Source organism: Lacerta agilis, chromosome 1 (assembly GCF_009819535.1).
Source record: "Lacerta agilis isolate rLacAgi1 chromosome 1, rLacAgi1.pri, whole genome shotgun sequence".
Lineage (NCBI taxonomy): Eukaryota > Metazoa > Chordata > Lepidosauria > Squamata > Lacertidae > Lacerta > Lacerta agilis.
In genome coordinates this window covers 121,461,826-121,474,597 of record NC_046312.1, presented here as the reverse complement: position 1 = coordinate 121,474,597, position 12,772 = coordinate 121,461,826, and positions in this window count along the sequence as shown.

Here is a 12,772-nt window from a genome sequence, read left to right as displayed (position 1 = left end):
ATACATATACACATAATGCACACACAGGGGAATGGAGATAATACCTATCTCCCCCCCTCCCATAAATAAACAGGCAAAAATTAATATACAAGTTGTATGGCTTGTCCTTGCTCTCAGTTTTCCCAACACACAACAATCTGAAGTTGTTTCAGATTCAGATGCTGCTCATGGCATCTCTTGCCCCCCAATCTATAAACTACCAGACCCTCCCAACTGCCAAGTGTCCCTATTTTCCAGGAACGGTCCCAGATTTACAGAAGCAGTCCCGGTTTCTGATCTGATCCCGGAATGTTCCACTTTTCCTTAGGACGTCCCTATTTTCATCAGAGAAATGTTGGAGTGTATGGAGTTATGCGACCCGCCCCCAAAGCCAAGGAGATAAGTCACTATAAAGCCTTTAGAAGACATCTGAAGGCAGCACTGTATAGGGAAACTTAAAAAAAAAAAAAAGTTTAATGTTTTATTATGTTTTCATTTATGTTACAGTTGGAAGCCACGCAGTGTGGATGGGGCAACCCAATCAGTTGGGCCGAGTATAATTATAATGGAACATGACGTCTCTATTTTCACTGGAGACAAAAATTGGGAGGGTATGGACTAGACATTTGCCTGGGTGGGGTATGTGTGTGTTGAACCCAGGCCTCGGTTCCTACCAAACCTAACATTGCATGCATTTGCCAGGGGCAGCCACATTTTGCCTTTTCAGAGGTGTAAAGCAAGCCGTTTCATAGAATCACAGAACGGTAGAGGTGGAAGGGACCCTGAGGGTCATCTAGACCAACCCCCTGCAATGCAGGACTCACAGCCAAATAACCCCTGACAGGTGGCCAACCAAGCTCTGCTTAAAAACCTCCCCCTCCCATCCTCCAATGTCCTGGTTCTCCCCCCCCCCCCAAGTCCTCCTCAGTGAGCAGCTGGTCATCACCAGCAAAGGCAAGTGCTGGCATCTGCACCCCCAGTCATGCGTGTCCCCTCCCAGTTCCACCACAGCCAGGGGCCCCAAACAGCTGCATCCCTCCTGCCCAGGGAAATGGCTCCTGACCCCTGCCCAGTACGACCCCCCATCCCCAATGCCCTCTGCTTGCAGAGCCCAGGGACTTGAGTTCTGATCCTGAGCCACGGTGGGTGGCTGGCCTAAAACTACAACTGTCAGCAAGTAAAGCTATTCCTACTGAAAATGTGGAAAATAAATGTGTATGTACACACACACACACACTTAACAAATAAAAAATGGGGTCCCTTCAAGGGGTTCAGCTTCTTAAGGAAGACTGGACCTTCGGAGAGAGTGTACCTTTTAAGGCTCAAACTGATCGGGAAATACAAAAACAAAGCAGCTATAAGCCTGATCTTTATTAAAACTGTTGCAACAGGGTGCTCCCCCCACATGCAGGAGAGAGGACGCTTCAGGACAAAGGTGTGCAAGCCCTTATATAGACTGTGAAATTGCCCACCCTGTAGCTCAAGACCACCCCCCAGATACAGCATACCTACATCACAGAAGAGGCAGTCTACAGCAGAAAACCTGTCTGCCAGGTTACCTGAGAATGATAACAGACTACATTATTTGGGCAGTCTGGCGATTCCTTTGTAATGGCAAGTACTCAGTTCCTGAGTCCAGGTCACAGGCTCGCCCTATTGATATCTTAAATGTGCCTTTAAGGCAGGGATTTGTGAAAGAGATAATGGTGAGATTTCCCATTTCCTTTGACCTTGCAGAGAAATATTTGAGGTCCTTTTGGGAGAGAAAATGGTTTCAGGACTTTTCTGTGGGTTTCAGACATGTGATTTACATATTCGCGTGTGTTTGCTTGGTACATTTGTGAACACCCATAATATATATAAGACCTTAAAATTCTTATTAACAATAACAAGACCTATTATATCGAAGGCAGTAGGAATAACTACTCAATCCTGCCTGTTTCATGCACAGAGGATTCTAAATGAATCATCTGCTGTTCAAGATCACACTCTTCTTCCCCCAAGCAAAGTCTGATTCAGTCACATTTCTTGCCTCAACATACTTAGCTGAAGCACACTGTAAATTATGAAACTCAGAGATGGGTGTGAGCCAACATAAAAGTCTGTTTCAATAGCCTTAGGCAGAATTAAGCCATTATGGTGAAAACTTCAGCCTGCTGTTTCTGCTTTCTTAAGTTTCAAGGACTCCAGGTGACCTTCAGGTAATTCAGGATTACCAAATCTTCCACCCTAAGCAAAGGAAAAGAGCATTTACCATTTTTAAAGGAAGAGTTCCGCAACATCCCTTTCAAAAAGTTTCCGCTAGGCAGAGGCTAATCTTCCAGATATCTGTTCTATGTTTAGATACGAGTTGCTAAATTAAGCACTGCATTAATTAGATTCTTATTTCACAAGCTGGTGCACTTATGCAAGTGTGGGATGCAGTCATATATTATTTCCACCCTTGGGGAATATATTATCATTAACAGGCATTAGAACCAAACTCTGCAAATTTCCGGAATGAGTTTATTTAGCTGCCCTTCACTGGCAAACATCAGAAGAGACTACATTCAAAACAATGTAAATGTTTATTATAAAAATAATTATTTATATAAACAACAAACATTTGTTCAAATAACTAGAATACAGTTAAGATCCTTTCGGGTGGTAAGGTAAGTAAACTAACTCATACCCATAATGTACCTACTGAAATAAAGTCTTATTGATTTAAATGGGCCTGCTCTGATTTTAAAAGCATCGGATATCGCTTTTTTATTTTTAGACTGCTTTCACAACTGTATATTGCTTTAAAAAATATTTAGGTAAGTCAATAAAAAATGTCAGTTCCTAAAACTGTAATGTTAATGGACACAGATGTATTTTCCCACTCTATGTATTAATCATTATCCTTTTAGTGTAAAGTAGAGCTGCAGTTTTCATGAGGATTTTTTTTAAAATGTCAGCAAATGTGGTTTGTATATCTGTCATCGTCTGTCTTAACACACCGCACTCCCAAGGAATGAATGAAATACATGCTAATAATAATGCAAATATAACCAAAAGCTACTGGTATATATCTTTTTCAAAAGCCTCTTGCAAATTTGAATTCTAAACCTAATAATTTATCCTGTCATACAGATACATTTTGTTTTACCATTTATATCCAGATTTTAGAAAAGTTCATTCAAAAGCTCTCCAGAAAACTTAGGTCTAGGTAAGTAAGCTTTAGTTTGCATTTAAAGTTAACAGTCTAAAAAAATTGTTCAACGCAAGAAGCTTGTAATCAGTATGTTTACATATTTTTTTAAAAAGTCAAGCTGCAAGTTGACTCCATTTTCTTCCCTAGCCCTCTAATCATTTATGCATTCACTGCTCAGTTCCCGCTATTTGTCAAATATTCATGCAATAGCCAGCTCATTTGGGTATGGGTTTTAATTTATGTGTTACCAGAAGATTTTTATTGGTGATTAAATCTGACACAAGTACCAAAACATGTTGACTTTTAAGGCCTTGCTTTAATTGTTGTAAAACTTTTGAATGCAATAAAAACTCCATGCACTGATATCTAGAAAATAGACACCTGAAGATTTGATGTTTGCACTAAACAAGTTGATGCCCACTTCCAATGTTTACTGTAGGTTACTGTATTCTGAAAGAACAGTATTACAGTCGTACCTCGTGTTAAGTACGCTGCAGGATGCGTACGTTTGGGTTACGCACCCTGGTGACCCGGAAGTAACAGAAGGCGTTACTTCTGGGTTCGGCGGTTCGCGCATGTGCAGACGCGTCAAATGATGTCACGCGCATGCACAGAAGCGCCAAATCGCGTCACGCACATGTGCAGACGTGGCGCTTTATGGACGTCACAGGTTACGAACAGGGCTCCGGAACGGATCTCATTCGTAAGCAGAGGTACCACTTTATTCTGAAAACATATTTAAAACTAGTGGTTTAAACCCGTTAAATTAACGGGCGCTAGAACATATGTGGAGGGGGCTGCAGCAAAGTTTTTTTTTTTAAAGACAGGCATGGTACCTTCTCTCCAAATAGAAGAGCAGCCTTCCACACACACAGCGTCCCTCCGCCACCCAAAAGCAAATGCCCGTTTTGCCGAGGAAGTGTCTCTCTGTTCCCCTCAGCGCGGCTGCAACCGGCGGTCTCGCCTCAGCCAGCCTCCCTCCCTCGCTGCCGGCTCTCCTCCTCCAGCTGCCTGGGCAAGACCCGGAAAGAGGAGGAGAGCGGCAGCAGCAGCAGCGGGAGGGTGTTGGTTGCTGGTCCAGAGAGAAGAGTTTTTAAAGGCTCCTCTTGCCCGCTTTTTTACCTCAGGGGGGGAGGAGATGAAGGAGCTGCTGCGTTTCCCGAGGCCTTTAAAAAAAAGTAATAAAAACCACTTGCACGCAGACTTGCAGTTCGGGTCTCTCCCCCCCCCCCCCGGTTTCCCCTGCAATTGATTTTTCACGCAAACATCCCAGCTGGCGGGGAGAGCCTGCGCCTCGAGACTGGACTGAGGCGAGCAGGTCCAGGTGGCGCTGCCGCTGCCGCGTTGTTTGCGTGAGGGGTTGAGGAGGCCGAGCAGCAGCAGCAGCGACGGGTGTCCGCTTGCCTCCCTCTCCGGAGTCGCCGCGGCTTTCGGAGCTGCGGGTTGTGGGGAGGAGAGAGAGCGGAAGCGATGCAGCTGCTGCTGCGACAGCCTGCCTTGACTTAGACCCGGTGGGGAGGGAGCAGCCGCTGTGGTGTGCGTGAGAGCGGGACTGCGAGCCAGGCTCATGCGGGGCAGGTGAGGGGCCGAGTGGGAGGAGGAGGAGGAGCACGACGACAACAACAGCCGGGAGCCTTTTATTGGCCATCGCACGCGTCGCGCTCTTCGGCCTCCGGAGCGTTGGAGCTCTTCGGGGCAGGCTGTTCTGCGCCGCTCCCGGGCCACTAGTCCTCGGGGCCGTGAGTCAGACGGCGGCTGCAGCAGCTGTGCCAGCGCTGCGTCCCTCCTCGTCCTCTGGAGCGTCGGCGCTCCGCGAGGCGGGCTGCTCTGGGCTGCTAGGCCTCGGGGCTCTGGTTTCAGTGGCAAGCAGCAGCGTGGCCTCCCTTCTCGGCCTCCCCTCGGCCTCTGGAGCGCCGGCGTTCCGATTCAACCGCCTCGCTTCAACTGCCGCCGCTGCTCCCGGCCCAATCTCTGTGCTCCAATCCCTGTGTCCGTGGGGCACATGCACAGTAGCACAAACCCAGAGACACAGGGACTGGACGCAGAGACACTTGGGTTTTATATATATAGACTACTCACACTAAGCTACCATTAAATCCTCGCTTGATACAACTTTGGAGTCACTTATCAATATTTTTATTAATATATCCTACTGACTTCAGAGAAGTAAATTTAGCAAACTTAACCAAACTAAATTTAATATAGTAATTTCAGGGTTCTTTTCTCATCAGTGAATTTATTTTCCTGTTTTAGTTCTCAACAACAGATTATGGAAACATGTTGGCTAGGATGTAAAGAAATGTAAACCTAGTTCTGTGTTCTCAGACACCCAACAAAACCAAACTGCTTTTGAAACTGAAAAGTGTTTCAAAAGTGGTATGTGATATGGTGTGACAGTCAGCTGATTAAAAGGAAGAGTAGATTTCACTAAGCTGACTCAAGCCTTCTACATGAATCTCAGCAGCTCTAGAAATTCCTGTCTCTGCTTCAGCATTTTTACATGCAAGACTGCACAATAAATATTGTCACCAGGTAGTATAGTCTGATTTTAAGCTATTTTTAAAAATGCAGAACCATTTTTAAATGACAGAAGAGAGTAACATGAAATAACAGGTTTTAAGAGCTTGAGATCTCTTGCAGTCTCACTAGCTGCGAGCACCTGGAAGAGGCAAAATACAAGGCATATTCAAAACTACATATTTAATCAATGGTATCTGTTAACTTCTGCAGTAAAAGGCAGCATGTTTCAGATGAAACACAGAATTGAAAAACCAGTGGAAATGACACTAAAACAGTGAATTCATTAGTAAAAGAAGGCAAATAGGATAACCACAAGTCACTCAATGCTCTTATAAGAATGCAATTTAAAAAATCTTGACTTTTTCTTCTTCTTCAGAAAATATCATCGTAGCCTTCTATAGCATCCTTGCTATTAGCAACAGCATAAAATTCACTACTGAACAAAGAAATCATCTCTTTGGATGGCTGAAACTGGTTGCAGCAAATCTTATTTCTGTGCATGTAAGCTCTGATCCTTAGAATATTTTCTAGCAGGCTGTCCTGCGGCCTGTTTTTCAGCTTGTGCTTTATCAGATTCATTTGTGAAACTGTACACTCCACTGCCGCACTGCTGAAGGGCAGGGTGAGAAGTGCAAGGGCAAATAATCCTAGCTCAACAAAATCTTTATCTCCCACTTCATCTGTATGTTTTACAACTTCTACCCAGAACTGTTCTATCTGGCTATCTTCTGTGTTTGTCCAAGAAACTGTATCCAGATTCCTCCACTGTTGCTCCAATTGCAAGTGATCCCCTCTGTATAATGACAAAAACGACAAAGCTGAAAATGCAGGTCTTAGGGGGCTCAGAACAACTGAAGGATATAGAGCGGTGAGCGTTTCCAGACGATCCACATTTGGGGGCAGGCGAAGATTTATTTGGTTTGAAAGCTCAAAAACACAGTCCCGACACGTCGTTTGAACGGCCTCTCTAATTTGGCAAGAGATTTTGGCTTCTGCTAATTCCGAGAGGAACACTTGCCCAAGATTAACCTCAGAGAGGGACAGGTAGTTTTGCTTGCTTCTAATGTCATAGTTCATTATGGATGACCACGTTGGAAAGGCAGAAGGCTTCACGACTCTCTGTAACAGAGTCTTGTAGAACATCACTAACTCAGTAATAAGTTTAACTGGATTAGCAGTTTCCAAAAGAAATAACTTACTGAGCCTGTTTGCTTCCTGGACAAGAGGCTGCAGAAAAACCAAGTAAAGTCTGTTAAGAGGCTCAGAGTACATTTGATAGAGCAGCTCAGCACTGTAGTCCTTTTCAGTGTCTTTTACAGACTGGAAATGCAACTTCAGAGTATCATACAGGCTAAGTATTCTATTAACGCAAGGGCTAATAGACAGCCATCGCGTGTCGGTAACTTGCAGCACTTTCAAGGCAATCTCTCCAACATTGATTGCAGCATACAGTTCAGCGTACCGTTTCTGGCGAAACGCGCTTTGAGAAAACCACAAGTAGGTCTGCGCAACCATATATTCTAGGTTCAGGGGAAGCACATCGATAGCTCTCGATAAGCACAGGTAAATGGAGTGGCACGTGCACTTAATAAAAACACCGCAAGGATTGAGTTCATAAAACTTTTTGAGCAGCGAATTTTTATGACCGCATATGCTTGCGCTGAGCCCGTCGGCACCGATCCCAACACACTTCTTTATGTTGAGCTTATTTTCGTTTAGGAATGATAAGAGAGCCTCTGTGATTAGATCAGAGTCGTTGAAAGTAATTAACCCTACAAAGGAAGACACAATGCATTTAAGCTGGTTGCTGAAGTATCGCACCATCAAGCAAAGTTGCTTCTGCGAAGATGATGCGTCAGAGCTTTCCTCAATGATCAAGGAGTAGTGTCCGTTGCCAATATCCCGAAGCAGCTCTTTGTGCACTGTGGGACCTATGACATCTCTTATAATTGTAGAGCACCTTGTCCTATGAAGGCTTATGTCTTTCTCGGCCATTCCACCAATAATACATCCCAGGTGATCAACAGTAAAAATGCTCATATGGCAAGCTATGTGTGTGGCTAATTTCAGAGCACACACATTTATGGAATCATTCATTTCCATATGCTTGAATTCATCAAATGTGTCTGGTTTGGCTCCAAATGACATTTCTTTTTCAAGTTGCAACGAATGCAGCTTTTCAAACTCATAGGGGTGTTTATCCACATTCATTGAAGGCTGTGAGAGCAACGCAACATGCTTCTTATGCTTCTTAGTTTTACTGTGCGACACAAGATCACTGTGGTGAGCTCTGATTTCACACATGCAGTATCTGCATGCTGCTTTTGACTCATCTCCTGGTACCCTCCGAACCCAGTCTTTTAAGCCAGCTTCTCTTTCCCAGTCTCTGCAATACCTTTTACCGTACTTTTCCCACTTTCCAATCTGCTTGCGAGCCATCACGGTAATGCGCTCACCAGCACTCTCTGAAAACAAAGCGCTGTTTTCTCTCTGAAAACAAAGCAGAAAACTTTTTTTTTTAATTAAGTTTTAAAGCAAGTTTATTTTTTGAAAAAAAATTGCCCTTAAGGAAAAAAATCACACAGTAAAGATTGGCTTGTGCTATAACGTGCTTCTTCCCACTAGCAAAGGTGGTAGATTTGTTTTCCTGAAGCAGTCAAGTAATGACTGCCGAATTATGAATATATTCTTACAGAAGTTGGGTCCCATCCCCACTATCTGCTAAGTGGTACCAAGATTCCAGGGCTACTCCAGGCACTCACCCAGATTCTGTGCTCATTTGGAGAATTGAAGATGAGGTGGAGACAGTTGTAGCTTTAAGAAATATGATTTATTCACATATTTACACCTGAGTTTGGATGGAGGGAGTCTAGATCTTACAGCACGGTCATCTCAAGCAGGGCTTGTTGCCCACAGGAGTGCAGCACTGAATTCCCAGCCAGCCTTCAACCAGCCTGCCCAAGATGGATCTCAGTCTCCCCCCCCCTTCTCCTTCCCAGCACACCTTGCTAAAAACACTCTTTTCCTGTCACCTCTCTCACGCACCCCATCACCTTTGCAACCTCTGTCTGCTCAGGCCCAAGATTCCTCTTAGATGGGCCATCAACACCTTTGGTTATGTGCCTCTATCCCAGGTGAGGCCCTGGCTTGGAAAGGAAGCTTAGCCTGTATTTTCCCACTGGTCTGAATTCTTCCCTTCAATAATCTCCAAATATTAGCTAGATCCTAAATAGAAAATTCTTTCCAGTAGCACCTTAGAGACCAACTGAGTTTGTTCTTGGTATGAGCTTTCGTGTGCATGCACACTTCTTCAGATACACATCTGAAGTATCTGAAGAAGTGTGCATGCACACGAAAGCTCATACCAAGAACAAACTCAGTTGGTCTCTAAGGTGCTACTGGAAAGAATTTTCTATTTTGTTTCGACTATGGCAGACCAACACGGCTACCCACCTGTAACTTAGCTAGATCCTGACATTCATTAATTTCTTGGGTTTAGGGGGGTCTTCCCCCCCCCCCACAAATCCGTAACAATATTTATCTCAACTGTAGTATCTCAACTGCAAAGTTCATGAAAGCTAATTACCACTGATTAAACATAGGAAGGAAATAATGTGTGTTGCTCCAAGTTTGCCAAGTGTTCTAGCAGCAGGCAGCTGGGCAAGACATGAAGAGTATTCAAATCCCAAGTTTCAAGCAATGATTCTCTCCGTGCCAGAGGTTCCACTCCTCCTGACCTGCGCCAGTCTGTTTTTCTTTTATGGCTTCCAGTCTACATACCATGTATTCATTCAGCTACTTTAATGACTCTTTTTGCTTTAAATTAGCTTAAAAAAAACAAAAACTTTTCCAAACCGCAGGATCTCCTTAAGCATTGCTGTCACAAAAAAAAAGAAAGGGGTTGATTGCTGTGTTCGGTGACAATTGCTTTTACCTGAAGAACTCCAGCTCTGGCCAGGCTTGTAGTAGCTTGTTGTTGTTCTGTCGTTTAGTCGTGTCCGACTCTTCGTGACCCCATGGACCAGAGCATGCCAGGCACGCCTATCCTTCACTGCCTCTTGCAGTTTGGCCAAACTCATGTTAGTAGCTTCGAGAACACTGTCCAACCATCTCATCCTCTGTCGTCCCCTTCTCCTTGTGCCCTCCATCTTTCCCAACATCAGGGTCTTTTCTAGGGAGTCTTCTCTTCTCATGAGGTGGCCAAAGTACTGGAGCCTCAACTTCAGGATCTGTCCTTCTAGTGAGCACTCAGCGCTGATTTTTTTGAGAATGGATAGGTTTGATCTTCTTGCAGTCCATGGGACTCTCAAGAGTCTCCTCCAGCACCATAATTCAAAAGCATCAATTCTACGGCGATCAGCCTTCTTGATGGTCCAGCTCTCACTTCCGTACATTACTACTGGGAAAACCATAGCTTTAACTATACGGACCTTTGTCGGCAAGGTGATGTAGTAGCTTAGAGGCAGTCTTTTCTAGTATTGTATTGCTTCTCTTATAGTGGGTTTTTTTATTTTAAGAAACCCATAAACACCTGGAATTTCCCTTATCAAGTGAATCTCTCCCTTGGATACCTTTGCATGGCACTACGGAAACAATCCGTACGGGGAGAAAGAGAGAATGGAGCCTTTTTCTCTCCAAAGCCTTGGTATAAAAAATAGTAATCTAGAAATCACCCCACTCTACCAACGCGCTTGTCCGTCCTGGCCACGAAGGAAGGCAAACACAGAAACCAAGCGAGCTTACAAATTGGGGATCCACCTCCAAACACATCTCTTTGTAAGCACCTAGGCTACAGTCACCTTTCCACACTCAGGGGATGATGATGCCACGAGGCAAGTTATCAGGCCTCTATACCAAGTTACGCGCATGCATGCATGCATGCATGCATACATTGCGAACCCATTCTCTGCAGCTGCCCGTTTGCAACTCGTGCCAAATCTTCGGAATCGGTTGATGTTTCTGCAAAGCCGCTTTCGTTCTCTGTCCCCCATCCCCGGAGCCTCTATGCTCCCCACTTTTAGAACCCCAGGCTCCCTTACATCTTAAGACGCCAGGAGAGATCAGAAGCCCTTTTGCAATGCGATTCCTTCCCAGTCGGCTGCAAGCACAGGCACTTACCCTCGAGTAGGGTGGAGAGGAGCCCTCTCCAACCCGGAGACAGCAGCTTTCTGCCTTCACGCGTCCATTTCCTCTGCTAGCAACAATCCCGCTTTGGCTAACGCCCAACCAATGGAACCGCTCTCCCGCCTAGGCCAGCCCAGGCTCATCCCTCCACCAACCGATTTGCAGCGGCTGCTGCGTCCCGGGAGGCGAAGGAGCCGCCCCGTCGAGCTGCGCGCAAAGGAGAGGGAGGCGCAACGGGAAGCGCCATGCGCCCTTCTTGGAGAGTGCATGGCAGGCAGTTGTGGAAGCGACTGGCAGGTTTCTCCTCGCGGCTGCAGCTGTGAATCCGGTGGAGACCGACCTGCCAAGAGGTAGTCCATGTGGGTGGGTGCAGGGAAGAAACGAGCTGGATAGAACAGGGCGCTGGCAACACCAAGGTTGCTGCTTTGATCCCCGTTGGGAACAGCTGCATATTCCTGCATTGCACAGCAAACAGTCCGGCACTGCGCAGCCGGACCTCCTCAGCACTCTGCTCAGCCTCAGGAACCCATCAGCACAGCAAATAAAACATTCTGGGCCATAACCTGTTATGGGCTTCCACTCACTATTGATCCAGAGCAGATTCCAGCGTACAAGTCAGGACCTCACACTTTTCCTTCCCTCACCTGTGGTACTTTGGATATTGGCCTTCCTCTTCCCGATACTGTACTGTATTGCACTTCTTCCTGTGAGAAGCATGCTACTCTGGTCGCGGCAGCTCCATTGGACTCGTCAATGACTCTTCCTTGGTTAATGCTAAAGAGGATAATAAGAATTGTTTTGTGCAAGAGGAGGGGAACCTGAAAACCTCCATGTCATTGAAATTCTACTCAATATTGATCCAGAGTAGATTCCAATGTATAGTTAGCAGAGTAAAACTTAAACATGTTGCAGGATTCCCAAAAAAATAGACCAGAGGCAATTGTATTTCATCCAGCAGAGCTCTACTGCTACTGAAAACAAATGAGCATAATGGTCACAAATCCAATACATTCAGGATGGGCACTGTCCATAAGAAATCCATTTGCAGCAGACTTAATTTAAACTTACAGTAACTTATAACAAGACTAAACCTTAACACTATATTCGTAACACCACACCAGAAGGAAAGAGAGATAGAAAAGAGTAAAACCCATGCTCCTTCTGGCCTATTTTTAGGGTCAGCATGACCTTGACACAAAGAAATAAGAGAACCAGTTTAAGCCAGCTGTACTCAGCTTCTCTGAAGGAATAACCCAACTGGAGGCAAGAATCAGGTACAACATCTTTATTTCGGAAACAGGGAAGAGCCAGCCACAGGAATGGAGAAAACGGGGGTTTATATAATAACAGTCATCTAGTAGGGAGAAGATACATTTTGGCGGGAACCAATGGCACGGATTCCCTCCCGTGGAAACCAATCCGGCAGAGGATCCAAATCCTGCTCCCTGAATCAGCAAATGATTGCCGTTCCCGCTGTAACTTGTACATTTCAAATAAGGTCTGTAATACAACACAATACTCTATATTAAACATCTTGACTGTGTTATTGCTTAATACACAACACCAAACATCATGAACCTTCTGCTTGTTTCTTTCACACAGAGAAGCTTCCAGAACCCCCTTGAATTAAGTAGAATAGGAAAGATCTCTACACATCAGATCAATACTTTTTGGCACCAAGAAATGCAGTTGTTTCTCCAATTTTTAGTTCAGATGCCAACAATTGCCTCCATCTATATTTAATACGTTGCACATGTACCAGCCACATTCATTTATTCTTCTTTTCTTTACCTTTTTTTAGTCCCCTCTCCTTGCTGTAGGTAGGCTTTGGTCACTGCTTCCCATTTCCTGTGTCCTTGTTTTTTTAGTATAGGAATTGTTTCTGCTGCATATAGCATCACTGCCTTATGTGTTGGAAACCGAGGCTGACATGGTTTACTATCTTCCGTCATCAGCTGAATTAGCACTCTT